Source organism: Amia ocellicauda, chromosome 12 (assembly GCF_036373705.1).
Source record: "Amia ocellicauda isolate fAmiCal2 chromosome 12, fAmiCal2.hap1, whole genome shotgun sequence".
In the NCBI taxonomy this organism is placed as follows: Eukaryota; Metazoa; Chordata; class Actinopteri; order Amiiformes; family Amiidae; genus Amia; species Amia ocellicauda.
The window spans coordinates 29,872,835-29,894,257 of NC_089861.1; the positions used below are offsets into that span (position 1 = coordinate 29,872,835).

Here is a 21,423-nt window from a genome sequence, read left to right on the forward strand (position 1 = left end):
TCCTCTGAATCATTCAGATGTTCATTGGCAAACTTCAGACAGGCCTGTACATGTGCTTTCTTGAGCAGGGGGACCTTGCGGGCGCTGCAGGATTTCAGTCCTTCACGGCGTAGTGTGTTACCAATTGTTTTCTTGGTGACTATGGTCCCAGCTGCCTTGAGATCATTAACAAGATCCTCCCGTGTAGTTCTGGGCTGATTCCTTACCGTTCTCATAATCATTGAAACTCCACGAGGTGAGATCTTGCATGGAGCCCCAGACCGAGGGAGACTGACAGTTATTTTGTGTTTCTTCCATTTGCGAATAATCTCACCAACTGTTGTCACCTTCTCACCAAGCTGCTTGGCGATGGTCTTGTAGCCCATTCCAGCCTTGTGTAGGTCTACAATCTTGTCCCTGACATCCTTGGACAGCTCTTTGGTCTTGGCCATGGTGGAGAGTTTGGAATCTGATTGATTGATTGCTTCTGTGGACAGGTGTCTTTTATACAGGTAACGAGCTGAGATTAGGAGCACTCCCTTTAAGAGAGTGCTCCTAATCTCAGCTCGTTACCTGTATAAAAGACACCTGGGAGCCAGAAATCTTGTTGATTGATAGGGGATCAAATACTTATTTCCCTCATTAACATGCAAATCAATTTATAACTTTTTTGAAATGTGTTTTTCTGGATTTTTTTGCTGTTATTCTGTCTCTCACTGTTAAAATACACCTACCATTAAAATTATAGACTGATAATTTCTTAGTCAGTGGGCAAACGTACAAAATCGGCAGGGGATCAAATACTTTTTTCCCCTCACTGTATATATATATATATATATATATATATATACACTCACCTAAAGGATTATTAGGAACACCTGTTCAATTTCTCATTAATGCAATTATCTAACCAACCAATCACATGGCAGTTGCTTCAATGCATTTAGGCGTGTGGTCCTGGTCAAGACAATCTCCTGAACTCCAAACTGAATGTCTGAATGGGAAAGAAAGGTGATTTAAGCAATTTTGAGCGTGGCATGGTTGTTGGTGCCAGACGGGCCGGTCTGAGTATTTCACAATCTGCTCAGTTACTGGGATTTTCACGCACAACCATTTCTAGGGTTTACAAAGAATGGTGTGAAAAGGGAAAAACATCCAGTATGCGGCAGTCCTGTGGGCGAAAATGCCTTGTTGATGCTAGAGGTCAGAGGAGAATGGGCCGACTGATTCAAGCTGATAGAAGAGCAACTTTGACTGAAATAACCACTCGTTACAACCGAGGTATGCAGCAAAGCATTTGTGAAGCCACAACACGTACAACCTTGAGGTGGATGGGCTACAACAGCAGAAGACCCCACCGGGTACCACTCATCTCCACTACAAATAGGAAAAAGAGGCTACAATTTGCACAAGCTCACCAAAATTGGACAGTTGAAGACTGGAAAAATGTTGCCTGGTCTGATGCGTCTCGATTTCTGTTGAGACATTCAGATGGTAGAGTCAGAATTTGGCGTAAACAGAATGAGAACATGGATCCATCATGCCTTGTTACCACTGTGCAGGCTGGTGGTGGTGGTGTAATGGTGTGCGGGATGTTTTCTTGGCACACTTTAGGCCCCTTAGTGCCAATTGGGCATCGTTTAAATGCCACGGCCTACCTGAGCATTGTTTCTGACCATGTCCATCTCTTTATGACCACCATGTACTCATCCTCTGATGGCTACTTCCAGCAGGATAATGCACCATGTCACAAAGGTCGAATCATTTCAAATTGGTTTCTTGAACATGACAATGAGTTCACTGTACTAAACTGGCCCCCACAGTCACCAGATCTCAACCCAATAGAGCATCTTTGGGATGTGGTGGAACGGGAGCTTCGTGCCCTGGATGTGCATCCCACAAATCTCCATCAACTGCAAGATGCTATCCTATCAATATGGGCCAACATTTCTAAAGAATGCTTTCAGCACCTTGTTGAATCAATGCTACGTAGAATTAAGGCAGTTCTGAAGGCAAAAGGGGGTCAAACACAGTATTAGTATGGTGTTCCTAATAATCCTTTAGGTGAGTGTATATATATATATATATATATATATATATATATATATATATATAGTGTCATCTACATTGATGTACACTGCAAGTTCGACCTTATCTGAAAATTATCTGTGTAAATGGCAACTGTATGTAAACTAATGCAATATAGATCAATAGGCAATCAATCCTATTTGTGCTATGTTTTCAGTATCCCAGGCATGTCATTCCATAGAAGGCAGTTGTCATTCCATGTCATTCCACTTACATTTTTTATATGAGCTTATTGTAAAGAAAGTGTATTCAGGATTTTAGGATTCCTGTGTGGGATTTGGAGATATAGGCAGTCCTTCTGTTTTCCCCATTGTTGTATATGGGCATTCTACTCCCCATTATAGTTAATGGGTATTCCATTTTGTCATTCATTTTAGTCTGTCCGCAATATACTAATAATAAAGTTATATCAACATTTATTTGTGTTCTAGGTAAGGTGGTGTTGTGATTGTATTTGTATTTATTCATTTAAATATCAGCTACAGCCATTTAGAAATAATAACAATAACAGAAACTTTTAAATCAATAAAACCATTACTTTATTGTTACATATCTCTGCATATCTCATAGCTCTCAATTACTTAATTGAACTAATAATTTCCTAAATTAGAGCCTTTTAATTATTTTAAACAACCCTTTTGTTACCCAATTTAAAAAGTCATATCTAAGCAGATTTTACTTCAATTAAGGTTCAATGAAATATTTGAGAGCTCAGTTGGAACAAAAACCAGCAGGGTATGGGGTCCTCCAGGACCTGAGTTGAGAACCACTGCTCTAAGGGGACAAGTGGACACAAACCATGCCACAAAAATGCTCCCCACAGCATAACAGAGCCTCCTGACCCCCTCACTGTAGGGGTCCAGCAGTCAGGCCTGTACCTTTCTCTTGGTGTCGCCACACATGTACTCGCCCACCTGTCCAGAACACGAGCCAGTTGAGCGTCTTTGTGACTGAAGCTCCTGCCATTCTTCCCCCAATAATGACCCCTCTTTCAAAGTCACTTAGATCGTTTCCTCTTGCCATCTTGATCCAAAATCGATGTTAACTGGGCCTACTCAGCATTTGTATACATGCCACAGAGCATGATAGGATGTTAATTGCTTAATTGTATCATGCTGTACACCTGTTTGGAGGCATCTGCATTCATTATGTTCCTCCACTCATTTATTCAGGCTTCTCCTTTAATTTGTCACCCACCTGTATGTGTGTGTGTATATGTGTTTTAGGGTTTGCTTAGAGATCATGTAACAATGCTTTGTTAAAAGTAACTATGTAATTTGTACTCTGAATATTTTTTTAATGAGCTACTTTTTATTTACTTGAGTAGTTTTTTAAACCAGTACTTTTACTTCATCAAATTTCATCAAAGTAACAGTACTTCTACCTGAGTAGGATTTTCCAGTACTCTTTCCAACTCTGGATGCAATAAAGGGTTATTATCCATAAATATGGACCGTGAATCACATCCCCCAGAGGTCATCCTTAAATTTTTCCGTCATGGCCCACTTACTACAGCACTGTCCCGACCAGCAATTCATGGAGGGGGACCGCAATCTTGGAGAAGGCAGGGATGATAATATCCCACAAACGCCATGAAAGATCTTACCTTTCTACTTGCCCTAGTAGTGGGCACGTCCCAACTCTTCACCACAGTGATCTTCCTGGGGTCGGGGGCCACCCCTGTCTTACTCACCGAGTGTACCAGTTAGCCCACCTCTTGCTGAACCAAGCAGCACTTATATGCTTATAATTTCAACCCGTAGCTGTGGAGTGTCCCGAAAACCTTTTCTACTTGCCCTAGGTGTGTATCAAAGTTACAGGAATAGACAATGACATTGTCCAAGTAAATTAATAACTATCAATTTACACTATTGCATGAGGTGCTGCAATGTAGCAGGGGCATTACACAGCCCATAGGGCATGCCCTAAAATTCATACAACCCCACCCGTGTTGCAAAAGCGATCTTCTCTTTATCTCACTGCCACCTGCCAATATTCTCTGGCCAAATATAGGGTGGAATACCTCTTGGCCCTTGTCAGGCTGGTCAGGAACTCTTCAATTGAAAGGAGAAGATTCAGTTGATGGTAATTGAACAAACCGCAGGGTTTTTCTTCTTATGGAGCACCATGGGGGTGGCCCAAGGACTACTACTCTTTGTGACAACCCCCTTCATTTTCATCTGGCTGGTGGAGAAGACCCCTCAGCTCCTGGTACATAAAGCTTCACATTGGGTGGATAAAACAAAACAGAGTATGTATGTATGGATGATATGCAATTTAAACAATAGTATAAATTTAGCTATGTAACACAATCACGTATTTCACCTGTATGTTTCAACATTTAACACTGGTTTGTATATTACATCTCTTGTCAGTGTGGCCAAAGTACAAACATTCTTTGCAGAAAATATGATGAGTACGAAGGTGTGATGTACAGGGCTCTACTTTCAGGTTAAGTACTGCCCCTTGTGATACCAAGCAAAATGTTAGTACTTTAATTGCCTCTTAGCTAACAGTATATTACTAATATAGCAGGGATATCAAAACAAATGAAAATGGCATCAAGTGATCTTAAAAATATGATTTACACATCACTGTTCAGATTGATGATAATACAAAAATTCAATCAAAACTTGAACAAAAGCAATAGAAAATCACACAATTGAACACAGTTGTGGCTTAATCATAAATGTAGCCACTATGATGTACAGTTTTGTAGTATGCTATTAGTGAGTGGATAAAATAATTGGATGCTTTTGGTGCCTCTCACGCTGCCTGGCCATGTCAGAAACCACACCAGCAACACGAGTCTCATCCCTAGTCGCAGTTCTTGATATTTTAGATTTAATACAGTGTGAAGCTGCTCTGAAAGATTCCCTCCTGTGACTCTCACGCAAATGTCCAGCTTGCGCACATATTTGATTTAATCGGGCCCATAGACTTGGGTTAAAAATATGAATTGGGGGCACAGATGCCGCCCTGCCCCCCTCCTGTGTCTCAATGTCATGACGCCACTCATTGAAACTATTCTGGGGCTATATTGTAAATCATCCAAAAGTGCACCATTTTATTTTTGTTGGACTATTTTTGTTGATTGACTGCAAACCAATGGATCATTCATTGAACTTAAATTAATCTTCGTTTATTACACATATATACAGGAAACTAGAATAGGCAGATTAATTTAGTAAGGCTCTTTACAACTATAACGCTGTCTCCATCCTGAAATATTTAATGAAGTGTAAAGTGATTATTTTATTTCGTTGCACGTCAGATAAAATAATAAAAATGTTTGCCTAATTAAAGAGAGTGGCCGTTGAGAACCATTTTAAAGGAACAGGTTTTGTCATCAGTATTAGGTTTCAAATTACCTTCCTGGTAATGTCTGGCTAGTGTCCAAAAACTGTTTCCAAGAAATGTGAATTTGAGGAACACCCTAGGGTATCCACATTTTAGTTCAATATTACAAAGAAACAAAACTAGCATGTGCTCGTCCAGAAATACAAGTATACCACAAGTTTATGATGATGAGGCTTATTTATTATTGTTAATACTATTTTTTTTTATTACTGTTGTTATTATTTTGTATTATGTAGTAGGGTCACATTATTGCTTATTTATCAATAGTATTTTTAATTATTTTAATAGTGTGCCAGGGTGCGCAAGGTAAAATCCTTTCTAGGGTTTGTACAGGCATTTTATTCCAGCCTTTTCTAGTCTGGTAGCCCCCCTCCATGGGGGGCCTCACCTTCAAAGAAGAATGCTTTGATTTTCTGGACTCCGGCGTTTCAGGCAGCGTTTGAGCATTTGAAGGCAAAATTGGTGAGTGCCCCAAATCTTGCTTTTAATTTTTCTAAATCATTCAAACTTTATAAAGATGCTAGCTCATTTGAACTCAAACTGCTCGATTTAAAATGTGCAGTCACAGGACAATTTGCAGATTATATTTTTCACTTTGACATTATGGACAAATGGATCAGTGGCAAAAACTCCTGATTAAATCCATTCTGATTTCATGTTGTAACACAATAATATGTGATTTAAGATTTAAGAGACAAACACTGCATTGAATGACTTGTTTTAATGTGGACTTATCTTGTTTGAGTTTTCTGGTTTATCTGTTTTTTATGTAAAAGGAATACAGCAGTCTGTAATAACCTGCAGAACTTGTTTTAAAGTTAGCTTTCGATTTCCCAGATTTCTTAATTTTTTTGTTGAGTGACCACCCCTTGAGGTACATAAAGGGGCTGAGATATGCAAAATAGTGACACTTGGCCAGAGTCAAACCTGCAAGATGAAGCTGCTGGTAACAGTCATCCATATATATATATTGCACAGTCACCTACAGCATTACTGGCTCCATTGATAAATATGAGAATAAAGGCTGAGAATATGAGAATAAACACATATGTAATATGTAGAAAGCGATTGTCTATAACTTTATTTTTAATTACAATATTTTTTATTTTGAATTCGTTACTTATGGTGCTAATTTGAGCCCATAAAAATCTGTAGGCAGAATTGGCTAGAGGATTGGATCTGAAAATATGCTAAAAGCATAGAGCACAAGAGGCACCTGGAAAAGAATAAGTGGGTTTGGGCGGTTGCTAAGATACTCTCACAGGGGCTAGACTAATTGATAGGGTGCTTCAGAGCCTAAATGTGTATCAACTACATTTGACAGTTTCTTTTAATGATTTTAAAATGTGAATCTTTGTTTCATTGGCAATCTCTTGTCCTTGTATTACCTGGTGTTTTAATAAACTTGTATATTATAGATCAACTTCCATTGTTTTACTCTAACAAGAACTGAATAAACCAAAACTGAAGGTGATGCCTTTAGTGGCGTAGTTGGTTACACAATCATACAGCCTTTATAACTTGCTACATTCATGTAAATAATAACATGAAATAACATGATTAATTAAGTAAACCATTAAGGTAATACATATAAAAGAATGCACTATTCACTATTACTGCCACTGACTTTAAAAACCTTAAAATAATTAGCAGTCTACCAGCCTTCAGACTATTTTGTGTAATCCCTCGGTTGTTAACCTGATTGATAGTTAACAAAGATTTAATTCTCTTCTCATATCACTCTGTACAGTACACACTGTACCTGTTATAGTGAGAGTTACAGCTGTAGAGTTGTGAGCTCCATGTTTATTCTGTGCTTCACAGTAGTACTACCCACTGTCTCCAGAGCTGATCTCTGTAATGGTGAAACTCTGCCCTGATCCTTTCTCCCAGACAGCAGATCCATTGGTCTTAAACCAGGTGTAGTTCTGCACTGGTGGGTTTGCATTGCTGCTGCAGGTCAGGGTGACAGAACTGCCTTCCACTATTTCACCAGAGGGTCTGACTGACACTGAGGTGTTCTTTGGGGCGTCTGGAAGAAAATGCAATCAACCATTCAGTCTTTTAAGCATTTTGTATTAATTCATCCAGAGCTTTGCTGCACTATTGAAACATGCTGTAAACTCAAATGTATATTACTGTGTGTACTGTTAACTACTGTGTGATATTTTTAACAGTACCGTTACTGTGAATTCTCTGAGTTTCTAGGACACCCATTGTCTGGTAAGCCAAAAGCAGTCTATTTATGTTGTCCTGTAGTTTTCCACATGTATATATAGTTACATTACATTATTTGTCATTTAGCAGATGCTCTTACCCAGGGCAACTTACATTCATACCCATTTATACAGCTGGGCATTTTACTGGAGTGACCCCACTTGGGATTTGAACCCACAACCTTCCAGTTATGAGTCCAGAGCTGCCTAGTTGGTAGGTAGTGTCAAAACTCAACAAGATATTGTGAAGATTTACAGTATGATACTTTACAGTAATTCCTGTCTTATGACTGTAATAATTGGTTATTTATTTAGTAGAAACTCTGCAGCCAGTAAGATACTGTATTTTGTCACAATGCATTGCTTGTGATAAACATGTTCAAAATAATGTTTTGCCATAATATGTATGAATAAATATGTATTAAATGTACTCACATTTAACATCCAAAGTGAACTGTGTAGATTAACTGTTGATATAGTCTTTTAAAGCACATGAGTAGTGTCCAAAGTCCCCATAGGAAACAGGATTAAAGCACAGTGTGTTGTCTGGTGTCTGTGTGTGAGAGATGGGCCGGCCATTCTTAAACCAGATGAGCTCTGTCTGTGTTGGAGAGCAGCTCTCTGTGCCACAGGTCAGGGTCATATGGTCTCCTTCTCTCACTGATTTATTTATTTTTGATTGTGCCAGTGCCGTCATATTTATCCGTAGTTCCGGAAGAATTTCAAAAGTGTATTTAAATTATAACCTGTGTCACGTTCACATTCTCATAAACGAATCTGCAAAATTAAGTGTAAGTTGTAAATATTTAAACAAATGTTCATTAAATGTTCCCTGTCAGAGGTGTCTCACTCCCCTTCCACTCTGAACTGTGGCTTCTATTCATTGAGTTTCAGATTCTTACTCACTGATCTTAAAACAAGACTCTTCTTCATCCCAAATTGAGCTAAAGCTGTTTGTCTCTTGCTGAATCTACAATTCAAACACAAGACTTTAGTGCAATCACAAATCTTACCAGAGACAGAGAGAGTCACTCCAAGGAGACCAGTCCATTTACCTTTAGTATTATTGGTTTCAAATCTGAATATATATTTCCCACTGTCAGCTGCTCTTATGTCTTTTATCTGTAAAGTACAGTTCTTCTGTTTATCCCCCAGGTACTCTGCTCTGTGTTGGAATTCAGACCTGCCAGGACTCCCTCCACTGTGATACACAGAGGAAGATTGATCACAGCCTGATTCTCCCTCACACCACAGCACAGTTTCCACTTTAATATAAGATGTTCCCTTATAGGTCCCAGGATAATTATATGAACAAGGGAAGACGACAGAGGAGTCTCTTACAGCACAGATGGATTGCTCTGGATAGTTCACTTTCCACTCACTGCTGAGGACACCTGCAGAAACACCAGAACAGTCATCAGTATTGGCCTGTCACAGGTACAGCAGTGCTCAGGATAGGGAAAGCCACTCAGAGCACAGACAGCACTGTGCAACATGCTCACCTATTGAGTGTTAGAAACTGTAAGGACACAGACAGACACCCAACACACAGTGAAGGATCAGTGAAAACAGTATTTTTTGCCGTATTATTTATAATTTACTTAACCAGGGGAAGTTACAGCTGAAACAAAATACACACGTTTCACGATTAATCATCCAGATACAAGTTAGCTTGACGTTTGGTACTAGTTTTATTGGTACAACTCGTGCAACCCGACATGAATGAAAAGAGCTGTATCTCCCCAACCACAACAGCTTGCATCTTCAAACCAACTTTCACATGAAGAGGACCAATTGTGAATTCTTCCACAGCCTTTACTTGTGAATCATAAGAATAATTTGTGAAAATCAATAGTATACCGCAGATGTGCACATAGCCATGCGAAGTGTCTGTATCTCCGCAACCATAATAGGTAGCGTGTTCAAATCAACTTTCACATGAAGAGGACCAATTGTGAATTTTTTCACAGCCTGTTTTACTTGTGAATGTTAAGAGTAATTTGTGAAAATCAATAACATACCTCACATTGCCTATGTGGCATGCGTAAAATGTCTATCTCCCCAAACATAATAGTTAGCATGTTCAAATCAACTTTCACATGAAAAGACAAATTGTGAATTTTATCACATTTGTTTTACTTGTGAATCATCAGAATAATTTGTGAAAATCAATAACAGAACATACACTCACCTAAAGGATTATTAGGAACACCATACTAATACTGTGTTTGACCCCCTTTCGCCTTCAGAACTGCCTTAATTCTACGTGGCATTGATTCAACAAGGTGCTGAAAGCATTCTTTAGAAATGTTTGCCCATATTGATAGGATAGCATCTTGCAGTTGATGGAGATTTGTGGGATGCACATCCAGGGCACGAAGCTCCCGTTCCACCACATCCCAAAGATGCTCTATTGGGTTGAGATCTGGTGACTGTGGGGGCCAGTTTAGTACAGTGAACTCATTGTCATGTTCAAGAAACCAATTTGAAATTATTCGACCTTTGTGACATGGTGCATTATCCTGCTGGAAGTAGCCATCAGAGGATGGGTACATGGTGGTCATAAAGGGATGGACATGGTCAGAAACAATGCTCAGGTAGGCCGTGGCATTTAAACGATGCCCAATTGGCACTAAGGGGCCTAAAGTGTGCCAAGAAAACATCCCCCACACCATTACACCACCACCACCAGCCTGCACAGTGGTAACAAGGCATGATGGATCCATGTTCTCATTCTGTTTACGCCAAATTCTGGCTCTACCATCTGAATGTGTCAACAGAAATCGAGACTCATCAGACCAGGCAACATTTTTCCAGTCTTCAACTGTCCAATTTTGGTGAGCTTGTGCAAATTGTAGCCTCTTTTTCCTATTTGTAGTGGAGATGAGTGGTACCCGGTGGGGTCTTCTGCTGTTGTAGCCCATCTGCCTCAAGGTTGTACGTGTTGTGGCTTCACAAATGCTTTGCTGCATACCTCGGTTGTAACGAGTGGTTATTTCAGTCAAAGTTGCTCTTCTATCACCTTGAATCAGTCGGCCCATTCTCCTCTGACCTCTAGCATCAACAAGGCATTTTCGCCCACAGGACTGCCGCATACTGGATGTTTTTCCCTTTTCACACCATTCTTTGTAAACCCTAGAAATGGTTGTGCGTGAAAATCCCAGTAACTGAGCAGATTGTGAAATACTCAGACCGGCCCGTCTGGCACCAACAACCATGCCACGCTCAAAATTGCTTAAATCACCTTTCTTTCCCATTCAGACATTCAGTTTGGAGTTCAGGAGATTGTCTTGACCAGGACCACACCCCTAAATTCATTGAAGCAACTGCCATGTGATTGGTTGGTTAGATAATTGCATTAATGAGAAATTGAACAGGTGTTCCTAATAATCCTTTAGGTGAGTGTATATCACCCTTGAATGACGATGAAGATGATGACGATGAAACAAATGTACTGTGGGGGTTTGGAGGCTTTGGCGGGGGGGGGGGGAGCCGAAGGGGCCATTCTCTTCTAAGAGGTAGTGACATAGTGAAGAGAAAAGTATAAAAAGTGCAATCCTTGGTTTAAAATTAAAGAGAATGTCATACCCGCAAGCTGCGGACGTCACCAGGCACTACAGACCTCTTCAAACCCAGGATTTCCCCTGGTTGTATTCCCCAGATTTTGTATACAGTCCGGACCCCTCTGAAAGCAGCTACCCTACAAGACTTCAAACCCCAGTCCCTCAAGATGAAACAGCCAGCTGTGCGATGGATGTCCAAGTGAGTCTCGGTGATCCCCAGGCTCTGGAGCTCCTGGATGGCCCCACTTTTGCTGAACTGGCTACCGTCTACACGTCTCAGGAGGGCGACTGGCCAATGGGTGTAGAAACACCCCACAAACCACCGAGCGACCCAATGAGCATCGAACTGTCCCGGGGGCGTGATGAAGACGATGGATTTATGCCCTGGTTGTGGGTTGAAGTAAGCAGATTTGTTAAAAGCACCCTGGTGTATATTCTGTAATGCTCTCATCGACCGAGCCCTGAAAGAAGTCTGTCTGGGCTGTGAAGTGAATCATCCCAGTTGAGACACAGCTGTCTGTTTGAACCAGACACCTACTATTTCCAGTTTTATTTTGATGAGTTTTACAGAAGACTGAACAAACCGTGGCTGAAACAAGCGCTAATCAAGGCACTGTCTTACTCCCACCTACACGCCACCCCCGGGCAAGTCCAGAAAATCATAGATGAGATTTAGCTGGAGCTGAAAAAGGAGCCGTATATAAGCGAGAAAATTGCACAGCTGTGCGCCAAAGTGGATGAACCGAGTAGAAAAACAGCCGGTAAGCTACAACAGTATTTCTTCTGTAAAGAAGTTAAAGCTGAGAACAACTGCGAAGAATTCAACATCTATGCCACCATTTCAGACACTGACCTGAACTAACTTGAAGATGGGGAATGTTCTGGACTGCTTCTGTAACTGGCTCTGCCATCAACACTCTGCAGATAACCTGAGAGCTCTATTACACCATGTGCTTGACAAAAAAGTAGCCAACATGAGCCTTTTCTCTACAGATTTAACCGTCGATGAGGACCAACTTTCAAACCTGGAAAAGTTAATGGTTGCTTTAACAAAGACTGGGGGTTACGGACACTGGGGTGAAGCGACAAATGTATGTTGATGTGTATCGACATGTTATCGAAATATGCATGGATCCGCATTCTACACAATAAAACAGGTAGGGCGGTGACAAGGGCCTTTGAGGATATATTGGGCCAGGGCCGGTGTCCTAAAAAACTACAGACGGATAAAGGAAAAGAGTTTATCAACAGAGAATTTCAGAATCTGCTGAAGAGACACAAAATACATCATTTCACCACCGGTAATGAGCTTAAGGCCTCGGTGGTGGAGAGGTTTAACCACACCATAAAGACCAAAATGTGGAGATATATGTTGATAAAGATTTTATTGAGGCTTACAACCGAGGGTATCACGCCAGTATTTAAATGAAGCCTATAGATATTGACAAGAGTAATTATTTTAAGGTCTATAAAAATGTATACAGTCCCTTTATTAAGAGGGGAAAAACTACTTATAAGTTCAACATCGGTGATGTGGTGCGCGTTTCAAAGCTGCGAATTCCTTTTGCCAAAGGTTATGAACAAACATTTTCTGACTAATATTTTAGTTACCGAGCAGTTGGCTAGAGATATAGAAGGAACATTTTATGAGGCCGAGTCACAAAAAATTATTGTGGGTAAAGATACAGTATTCAGAGTTTAAAAGATAATAGATGAAAAAATACAAAACTCTGTCCTCTAATAATATATTCTGCTTAGCGAGTTTTTTAGATAAGTTATTACTATGTTATTAATTGTAACCAGATCTTTGTTTTCTGTCTATAAAAAGCTCTGACTTTTAACATGGAAGCAGAGTAACTTTGGGATCTTCTTGATTCACTGTTCCTCTCCATGCTGTGTAATAAAGGCATTGCAATGAACATTCCAACCTGATTGAAGACTGATTGTTCTTCAACAGCGGCCAACATGGGGGTCATCAATTACCCAGTGACCTTTGAGCTAATGGGGCATATTCATGCGGACATATTTTTTTCAAGAAAAACTTATGCTCAACGGGGTAGACATTAAAATTAAAATGATCCATAGCAAAAACGCTTTGTCTGATGACCCCCGATACTGAAAAATATAAACTGATCATATTATCAGCCTCGCCGTTTGTGAAAAAAAGTGTCCATTACACCTGCCGTTAAACTAGGACACGCTCAGTCGCTCATGATGGCTAACGCCAAGTACTCGATTGAAAGAGTACATGAAAGTCCACAGTATCCCCGCCGGGACGCATGTGATGAACCAGGAAAATCTTTTTCTAGGGCAGATCCCAAAACAGGTTATTATTGGGCTAGTGGATAATTATGCCTTTATAGGGGTTTACAACAAGAATCCCATTAGCTTTAAACATTATAACACTGAATTTATAGTGTTGTACATCGATAGAGTGCAGGTGCCATCCAAACTTTTTCAACCTGACTTTGAAAACGGCAATGCTGTTTGGGAATATTAGTCTAGTATTGGCTACGGGTCGACATCAAAGATCAACCACTGATGATCGATCGCCAGGAATACTGCAGCGGCTACACGTTGTATGGCTTCAACCTGACCCCTGACGAAGAGTGTGGACAACATTTTTCACTGGTGAAGATGGGAAACGTGCGTCTGGAGATGCGTTTTAAGCAGCCTCTACCCCGTACAGTAAATATGATCGTGTATGCGGCGTTTGACTTCATACAGAAAGTTTATAATGTTTATTAAAATGAACACCAGAGAGCTCAATCACATAATGAACACTACTGCCTGCACCCATTGGTTGGCTATTTATCCAAGGGAGGACTACCGAACATTCTGCTCAACAACTGTCGAGAAACAATTTACAGCGGTCGCCAAGTACAAAGTCTGCAGACCTTCACTTGCGGCCAACACTGTGTGTTTTTCTTATACCATAGGTCTAAAGGACGGCCATACCCTAATATTATGGCTCAGTACAGCGAGGATTTAGAACAAAATGATAAAAAAGTGGTTGAGTTTGTCAGGACACTCTAGACCACCCCTTATAAACAATACATTTTTTTTTTTGTATAGCGCACTTCGCAGGGTAGCCACAGAGCACTTTACAGACTGGTAAACATACAGCAAAATAAAATACATAAAAATATAGACCTGTAAACATTTTACATGATCTAGAATAAAGTAAGTGAAAATAACAGTTACTTACTGTCCTAACCAATATTGTATACAGATGGGGTGTTCTTCCGAGGATTTTAAAAGAGGTTATGCGTGTTAAGGCGAAAAAAATATGAAAACAGCCTTGGAATCATTTGTTTTGTTTTTATTTAACAATTCTTATACAAAGCATGGGTTAGGTTATAAATAAACGTACAACATTTGAAAAATAAAAATTACATTCGTTTGTCGGGTCATCATTTACAGGGGTACAAGTAAAAACAGGAGATTAATAAGCTTCCCATCGGCAGTTAGATCCAAAGGACATTCGCTCAGCACGGGCAGAGTAACGAGAGGTTGGAGTTTTAGCCGGACCATTGGCCTCCCCCTCTTTACACAGCGTTTCCTGGTTAGGAACTGTTGATTGGGGCATGTTCAGACAGGCCATCACCTGTAGGAAAGCATTTTAGCCTACAGGTTAGCGACTAGCCGGACATAAGCCGTGGTAAAAACCACAATGAAAACATTAACGTTACCCTGTTTGGTGGGGAAATCTTTAGGGACCCTCCACTGGACCTGCGTCACTCGGTCATTTAAGAACGGGAAGTGTGATACAGCATGTTCTTTGGAAAACAAATTCTATAAACTGTTCAGGGGTTTTAATCAATGTTGTATTTAGACAGTTATTTCTTTCCCCAAACATACCCCACAGACTGTTTAAAATCAGTTTGGACATTTGTCTATTAGCTGGGTTTACAGTTATGTTCCTCTGTTCTAAACGGATCCCTTCCTTTTCAACGCTCTTTGTCCGTGTCGTCAACACACCAAGAGGGGTAGCCAGAACCCTCCAGTTTACATTATGACCCACCTGAAAGGAAATCAGCAAGAAGAGTATCAGATTTTTCAGAAAAATCTGAAACCTCATACAGGTTACAGAGTCTGTAAGGTTTCTCCACCGCCTTGTAAAAGCTCAATGCTACACCAGACACCCGTCAGCGCTCTCTCCATCGCTGTGCGAACAAGAGATCGTCTGATTTTCAGTTTCCACACACGTTCTACACAGAGGGAACATCAATTTTCCCCAAGCACCTATAAGGCAACACGGGTAAGAACAGACCACGGGGAGGGTACTTGGTTATCTTGATCAAACCAAAGTAATGACCAAGTTTGAGAAAGTCACAATAAATGATGGTTGGATGACCCACAGGGTAAATTTTGGTCTTGTTGACAAAAGGGTACAGACTAGTGAAATCATAGTAATCTACTCTCTCCCCCTCCTTTACCTCATTGGCATTGGTACAACACCCAAATAACACCCACAACACCCAAATAACACATCCCGGGGGTCGAGAAGCTCTGGAAATACTATTTTATTGTATTTAGTATTTTACATTTACATAAAAACAATTCAATTTTTTAATACTTATGATTAAAATCTTTAAAAATCAATTCTTAAAATCACTTAATTTTTAAAATGTGTGATTTTAACAAAAAACAAAACAATTAACTTCAAAATAAACATGCCCAAAACAACAAAACAAATGTGATTAAAGCAGAACTGCTCACCAACATAAAAGCCAAATACATTGAAAATAACTGAAAATGCATTGGACAAAATAAAGAAACAAAAATAAAAAACAAACAAAAAAGGTCCAATGCATTTAAAATTAAATCCAAAACGGTCAATGTATTTGACAAAAGAATATAACAAAACTAAACCAAAAAACCCCTAGAGAAGCTCTGGAAAGTCAAAGGTTTCCATGAACTGCTGTACCCCCTCATCCTGCTGCTTCAGGGCAGTCCACTCGTGTTCCCAAATCACCAGCACGTTCAACCCATAGGTGTTTTTTAAAGTTTCAATTTGTTTCTGGAAATCATAGTACATATCACCACAGAGTTTTTGTATTACAGGGTTAAAGGCGTTTGGGTCGAAGTACTGCGGACACCCGTGGTAAATACATCTGGCAAACTCGTAAGCAGTACGCACCCCAGACACATCGCTAAAAAAAAAAAAAAAAAAAAGTAGTAGGGTCCCATTTTGACTTCCCCTCGATTTAAAGCATGACTGATTAAGAGGTTATCCCTGACACTCAGGTATTCCAGCCACTGTATGGGAGACAGTCAAATTTTTTATTTTTTTGTCCATCACGATAGTTGTCAGAAGCGGTGATATCTATACTGTTTTTCTGCAAGAAATTGGTACGATGATACATTTTCATGCAGAGACGCTATGGTCACGCATTGCAAAGGGTCGAGACCAGAGGTCTTGATAACCTCGGAGCAGAAACGCACACAGGCTTCTTTAAGGATCACATTGTTATTACAATAGGCGGCCATCTCTTCTCCGAAATCAAAAACACCTCCCTTAACCGTATTGTACCATTTAAAGAATTCTGCCCTTTCAGGAGACATCCTAGTCTTAACCCCGTAATAGGAGGCGGGCAGGTAGGGACCTCGATAATTTTGAGTGGCCTTAGTGTTGAAAAAAATGACATAACCAGCCTTTCTTCTGCACCTCAAAACCCAGAGCTTTAGGCAAAGCGCTCAATTTCATGGGGAGGAAATTTAATGAGTCTATGTAACGTTGGTTGAAAGCTTCGTCAGTGAAACACATGATCTTGCTACCTTGTGCTATTATTTTAGGGGTCACCCCATTTTCCACCAGATACATAATCAAAAGGTAAGAATCATAACCCTTAGCATTGTGTGCAATAAATGTGTAATTTAAGCTATTTTGGACCATGATACCATATAAAGAAATCCCGGACAACTCTCACCACTGGCCGACCACTCACGATCCAACATATCTATACAGTGGATATAATTAGCAACATGACCCAGTTTTCTTGACGACATTCAAAATCAAAAAAGACGTACAGTTTGTGCGGCGGCTCCTTTTTAACTGGCTGAATAAAGCACTGGTGCTCAGCCTGCAGGGTTAAATCAGCATTACACATCCAGACATTTGTTGTTTGGTTTACCCTCATGAAAACGGTATGGGAGGCAACACTGCAGGCAATATTTTATTTTTTAACCCCCTCAACCTTAGCCTTCTATACCTTATGCTTGGAAAAACAGAATGCCAAGAGACAAATCCGTAAGTAATATTTACAGCGGATGGTGGGTGCCAACCCCTTACGACATTGTGGATTGAAACAGACATTACAGTAACCATCGCATCGGTGCTTAAGCTTATCATTGAACGCCTTACATTGCCAAGGACAAACATATGAACAAAAAAGCCATCAAACTCTTTATTCCAAAGTAATGACTATCACTTAGGAAGAGAAACAGGGTCTGTGCTTGGGGTTCAGGAGGTGTCTGAATTTCACAAATACTTATTTTACTACTACCACACCACAATTAAAAAAAAAAACCTCCTAAAACTTGGTAATGTCTGAAAAGGCAATCATCTGTTGAGAGTTTAAGCTGGCACTCTGATGAAGCAGTAAGGCCTCTTGGAGATCTTGGGGTTCAAGCATGTTGGGATTGAGTAGTTTTATTAAACTGTACGCGAAACAGAGCTTATTGTCCCCGCTGGAACTCTCCACTAATTGCCTGAGCTTATTCCTAATTATGTTGTTCTTCAAACATTGACAGTCTTCCAAGCACCCCACCCTCAGGGTTACGCACCACATTCATCAACAGAGACAGACTTTCATCGGCTAAAATGGACGCGTAACTTTGCAACAACACTTCGATTTAAAAAAAAAAATCTAAATTATCCCCAATGAGCATTACAGACAGGTTGCTAAACAAATCATCCCCTCTCAGTTCTAACTGTACAAAATTGAAGTCTGACCCTTTCAGCCACCCATTCAAACATGTTTTGCAAGTTCTCGTGTATGTTCACAAATATTGCAGCATAACTGTCACAATTTAAAAGTTCTGCAAAATTAAAACGTTGAATCATTTCAAAATGGTTATAGGCCAGTCTATCTATAAATCACTGGCTCACGGAGCATGTCCTCCACAGCATTATCAGTATCAGAACCCACCACAGCCCGACCACCACCACCGACACCCACAAAACCACCCTTTTGAGGAGTCTCACACTATCGACCCGTTTTGCAGCTATTAAAACATTAAATATGATACAAGGCATTAGTAATAGGGTTAATAATCAGGTTTTGCCCCTCTAACAAGTCTTTGATTTTGTAACGAAGTATGTAGCAACTCACTCGGACCTTCAGGGATTAACTCCGGGAGCTGTTGTACTGGCTCGGCTTCAAAGGGTGGTCACTCAGCCGATGGATGATGGGATGGAACGTATACTCGCAACGAGACCAAGCTGGCCTTTGCGGTAATACCCTGGCCAAGAGCGGGGTACTGCACCGTGTTCCTGTACCCAAGAAACAGGGCGGGCTGAATGATGTTGAAACCGGGCCGATGTTGAGGGGTGGATCAGCTCCGGCTAACGGTGATCCCAGAGGGTGCTGGGGAGTTGCATTCATTCCGACCGACGATGAGCCAAGCTGATTCTGGGGTGTTGAATTAACACCGGATGGCTGTGACCCGATCTGATGTTGGAGGGTCTCCAAGACCACTGTGAGGGATCCTCTCGGTGGTCTCACCGGTGAAGATGCGTCTTCCCACTTAGAGTAATTGTCCGCAAAAGCTCATCCACCGAATGACTAAACCAAGTCTTGGGGTTAAAAAAAACCAAAAAAACACTTGCATATAAATCCTTAAGCCTTTAGGTGACAGAAACCATCAAACTTAAAGCAACCAAGAGCCTAGTTTATAGTTTATAATAAACTACTCTTGAAAAACTAATTATCAATAAAACACCTTATATACACATAGCTACATTTCATTTTTAAACAAACCTTCCAAGTATAAATGCTTCCTGATCCCGGGGCTACATGTTTCACGAACGTTTTCACAGTGTATTTAAATATTAAATAAAGTGAACACAATCAATCCTTTACAAACAATCACTTTAAAACAGCTCTAGACATTCTAAACAGAAGTATAATAGCTGTAGACAAACCAAACAACTTACTAAACCCTTTTCGGTCAGCCTAAGCTTAACTTCATAACCAGATGATTGGACAATCAGCCATTTCTAAACACATTTCCCAGAAACATGCCCAGGCCTGCCCTGACTTCCACAGGCCTTTCCCAGAATGCCCCCCTCCCAGCTTTACACAAAACAGACTCACACACCCAACATTACCCATCAGCCCTCAGCGGGGCAAACAAACAAATCCTATTTAAAAACATTAGTTTGAAAGACATTACTTACCCTCACAGAATAATCTTTTCTTATGTTTTTCAGACAGACAAGCTTTTGTGCAACTGTGAAGGTAAGAGATGTTTAACCTTGGTTTAAGCCACGCCGCTTTATAAAAAGATTTAAACACATTATTTACAGGCTACAGATATATACTTACAGCTAGCGGCTACCGAGGCTGACGGACTTTCTCTTGAAAGTTTACGGTTCTCGAAGGTAAAACGAAACAATCCCTGAATGTGGAGGGCCTTTCGTTGTCTCGGACCACGTTTCTTAAAACTGTTAAAAAGGATAAATTTTTAAAATTAACAAAACTGAACTCAAACATTTTACAGACCCTTGTATTCCTTTGTCAAATACATTGTCCGTCTTAGATTTAATTTTAAATGCATTGGACCTTTTTTTGTTTGTTTTTTATTTTTACCTTTTTAATTGTTTCTTTATTTTGTCCCATGCATTTTCAGTTATTTTCAATGTATTTGACTTTTATGTTGGTGAGCAGTTTTGCTTTAATCACATTTGTTTTGTTGTTTTGGGCACGTTTATTTTAAGTTAATTGTTTTGTTTTTTGTTAAAATCACAAAGATTTTAAAAATTTTAAGTGATTTTAAGAATTGATTTTTAAAAGATTTTAATCATAAGTATTAAAAAATTGAATTGTTTTTATGTAAATGTAAAATACTACACCCAATAAAATAGTATTTTACAGACCCTTGATACAAACAACCGGGGATTTAGTTCTTACCTGGTCGGCAGTTTCTGGCTAATTAAAGAGACCTTAATTAATGTATAAAAACGTTTTCAAAACTCTGAAGAGCCGCTTCAAAACAACCCCCCCACACACAACAAAACGCTGACCTGCGTTAGTCACAGAGTTGTTCCAAATAATCTCCTCGGTGTTGGTAACTGCCTGTAAGATAATGTTACAGAGCTTAATTTAAGCCTTATTTACACAACACGCGCTGCGACAATGAAATTAATATGAAGACTTACCGAATAAATCGTTGATGCTGTTTCCTACCATTGTAGATCTTCACTTCAATTGAAAGGTGATGAGGATGGCGAGCTGAAGCCCTTGCCCTCGTACTTATACTGCTCTCTGTGCGCCGGGGTGTTTGTAGCTCCTTGTTCTGGGGCGGACTTTGAGCCGCCACCGTACAGATTAACATATCACCTCCCTGCAACCAATCAAATCGCTCCGCGGCTAATTTCAAATAGACGCCGAGGTGGCTCCGTCCTCTCTCCTCTCAACTCAACACTTTTGTTAAAATTTTTTGGCTATCGGAAAAAACGTTAAGAATTAAATAAACCATCTAGCCCTATTGTCGCCTAACACTAACAGTATTTCAGGCGTTTATAGGAGCTAGAAAACACCCTGGCCCAAGAAAATAACTATAAAGATCTAAAATGCCCATCGATCTAACAGTTTTATTACCGTGATTTTTTAATAGCAAGGCTTTGTTTGGTATCAAACAAGCCAGAAACTACTCAGAACTGTGTTTATGCAAAAGAGGTCTTTGGGCTTTTGTTACAAATTTTATAAATTATATAGGTTAAAAGTGTTTAGAATGTGTTGATGTCATAGCTGATACAGACGGCGATCTGACCCCCGTGGTGTGATCTATTTAGCATTGAGCGACCCAATGCTTTTATTTTTGCCTTATCATTAGGCATTGAGAGAGAGGGAGCTAAAATACATTAAAACCATATTATCATCTTAAGTCTAATTCTTACAAGCTTTTAAGACTGTTGAAAATAGTTACTAGAATGTATTTAAGTGAAAATGAATGAACACATTATGTGAGAGATCTGATATAAAATCAAA

The 21,423-nt window shown here is 40.0% G+C and overlaps 1 long non-coding RNA gene across 1 annotated transcript; it reads right to left on the reverse strand.

Moving 5' to 3' along the window:
- Positions 1-14,558: 14,558 nt before the first annotated feature.
- Positions 14,559-19,918, reverse strand: LOC136764901 (uncharacterized). The gene is made up of 3 exons (XR_010821261.1): positions 19,759-19,918; positions 19,611-19,663; positions 14,559-19,007 (listed from the first exon to the last, which is right to left on the reverse strand). It is a non-coding gene; the product is annotated as an uncharacterized LOC136764901 (long non-coding RNA).
- Positions 19,919-21,423: the final 1,505 nt, after the last annotated feature.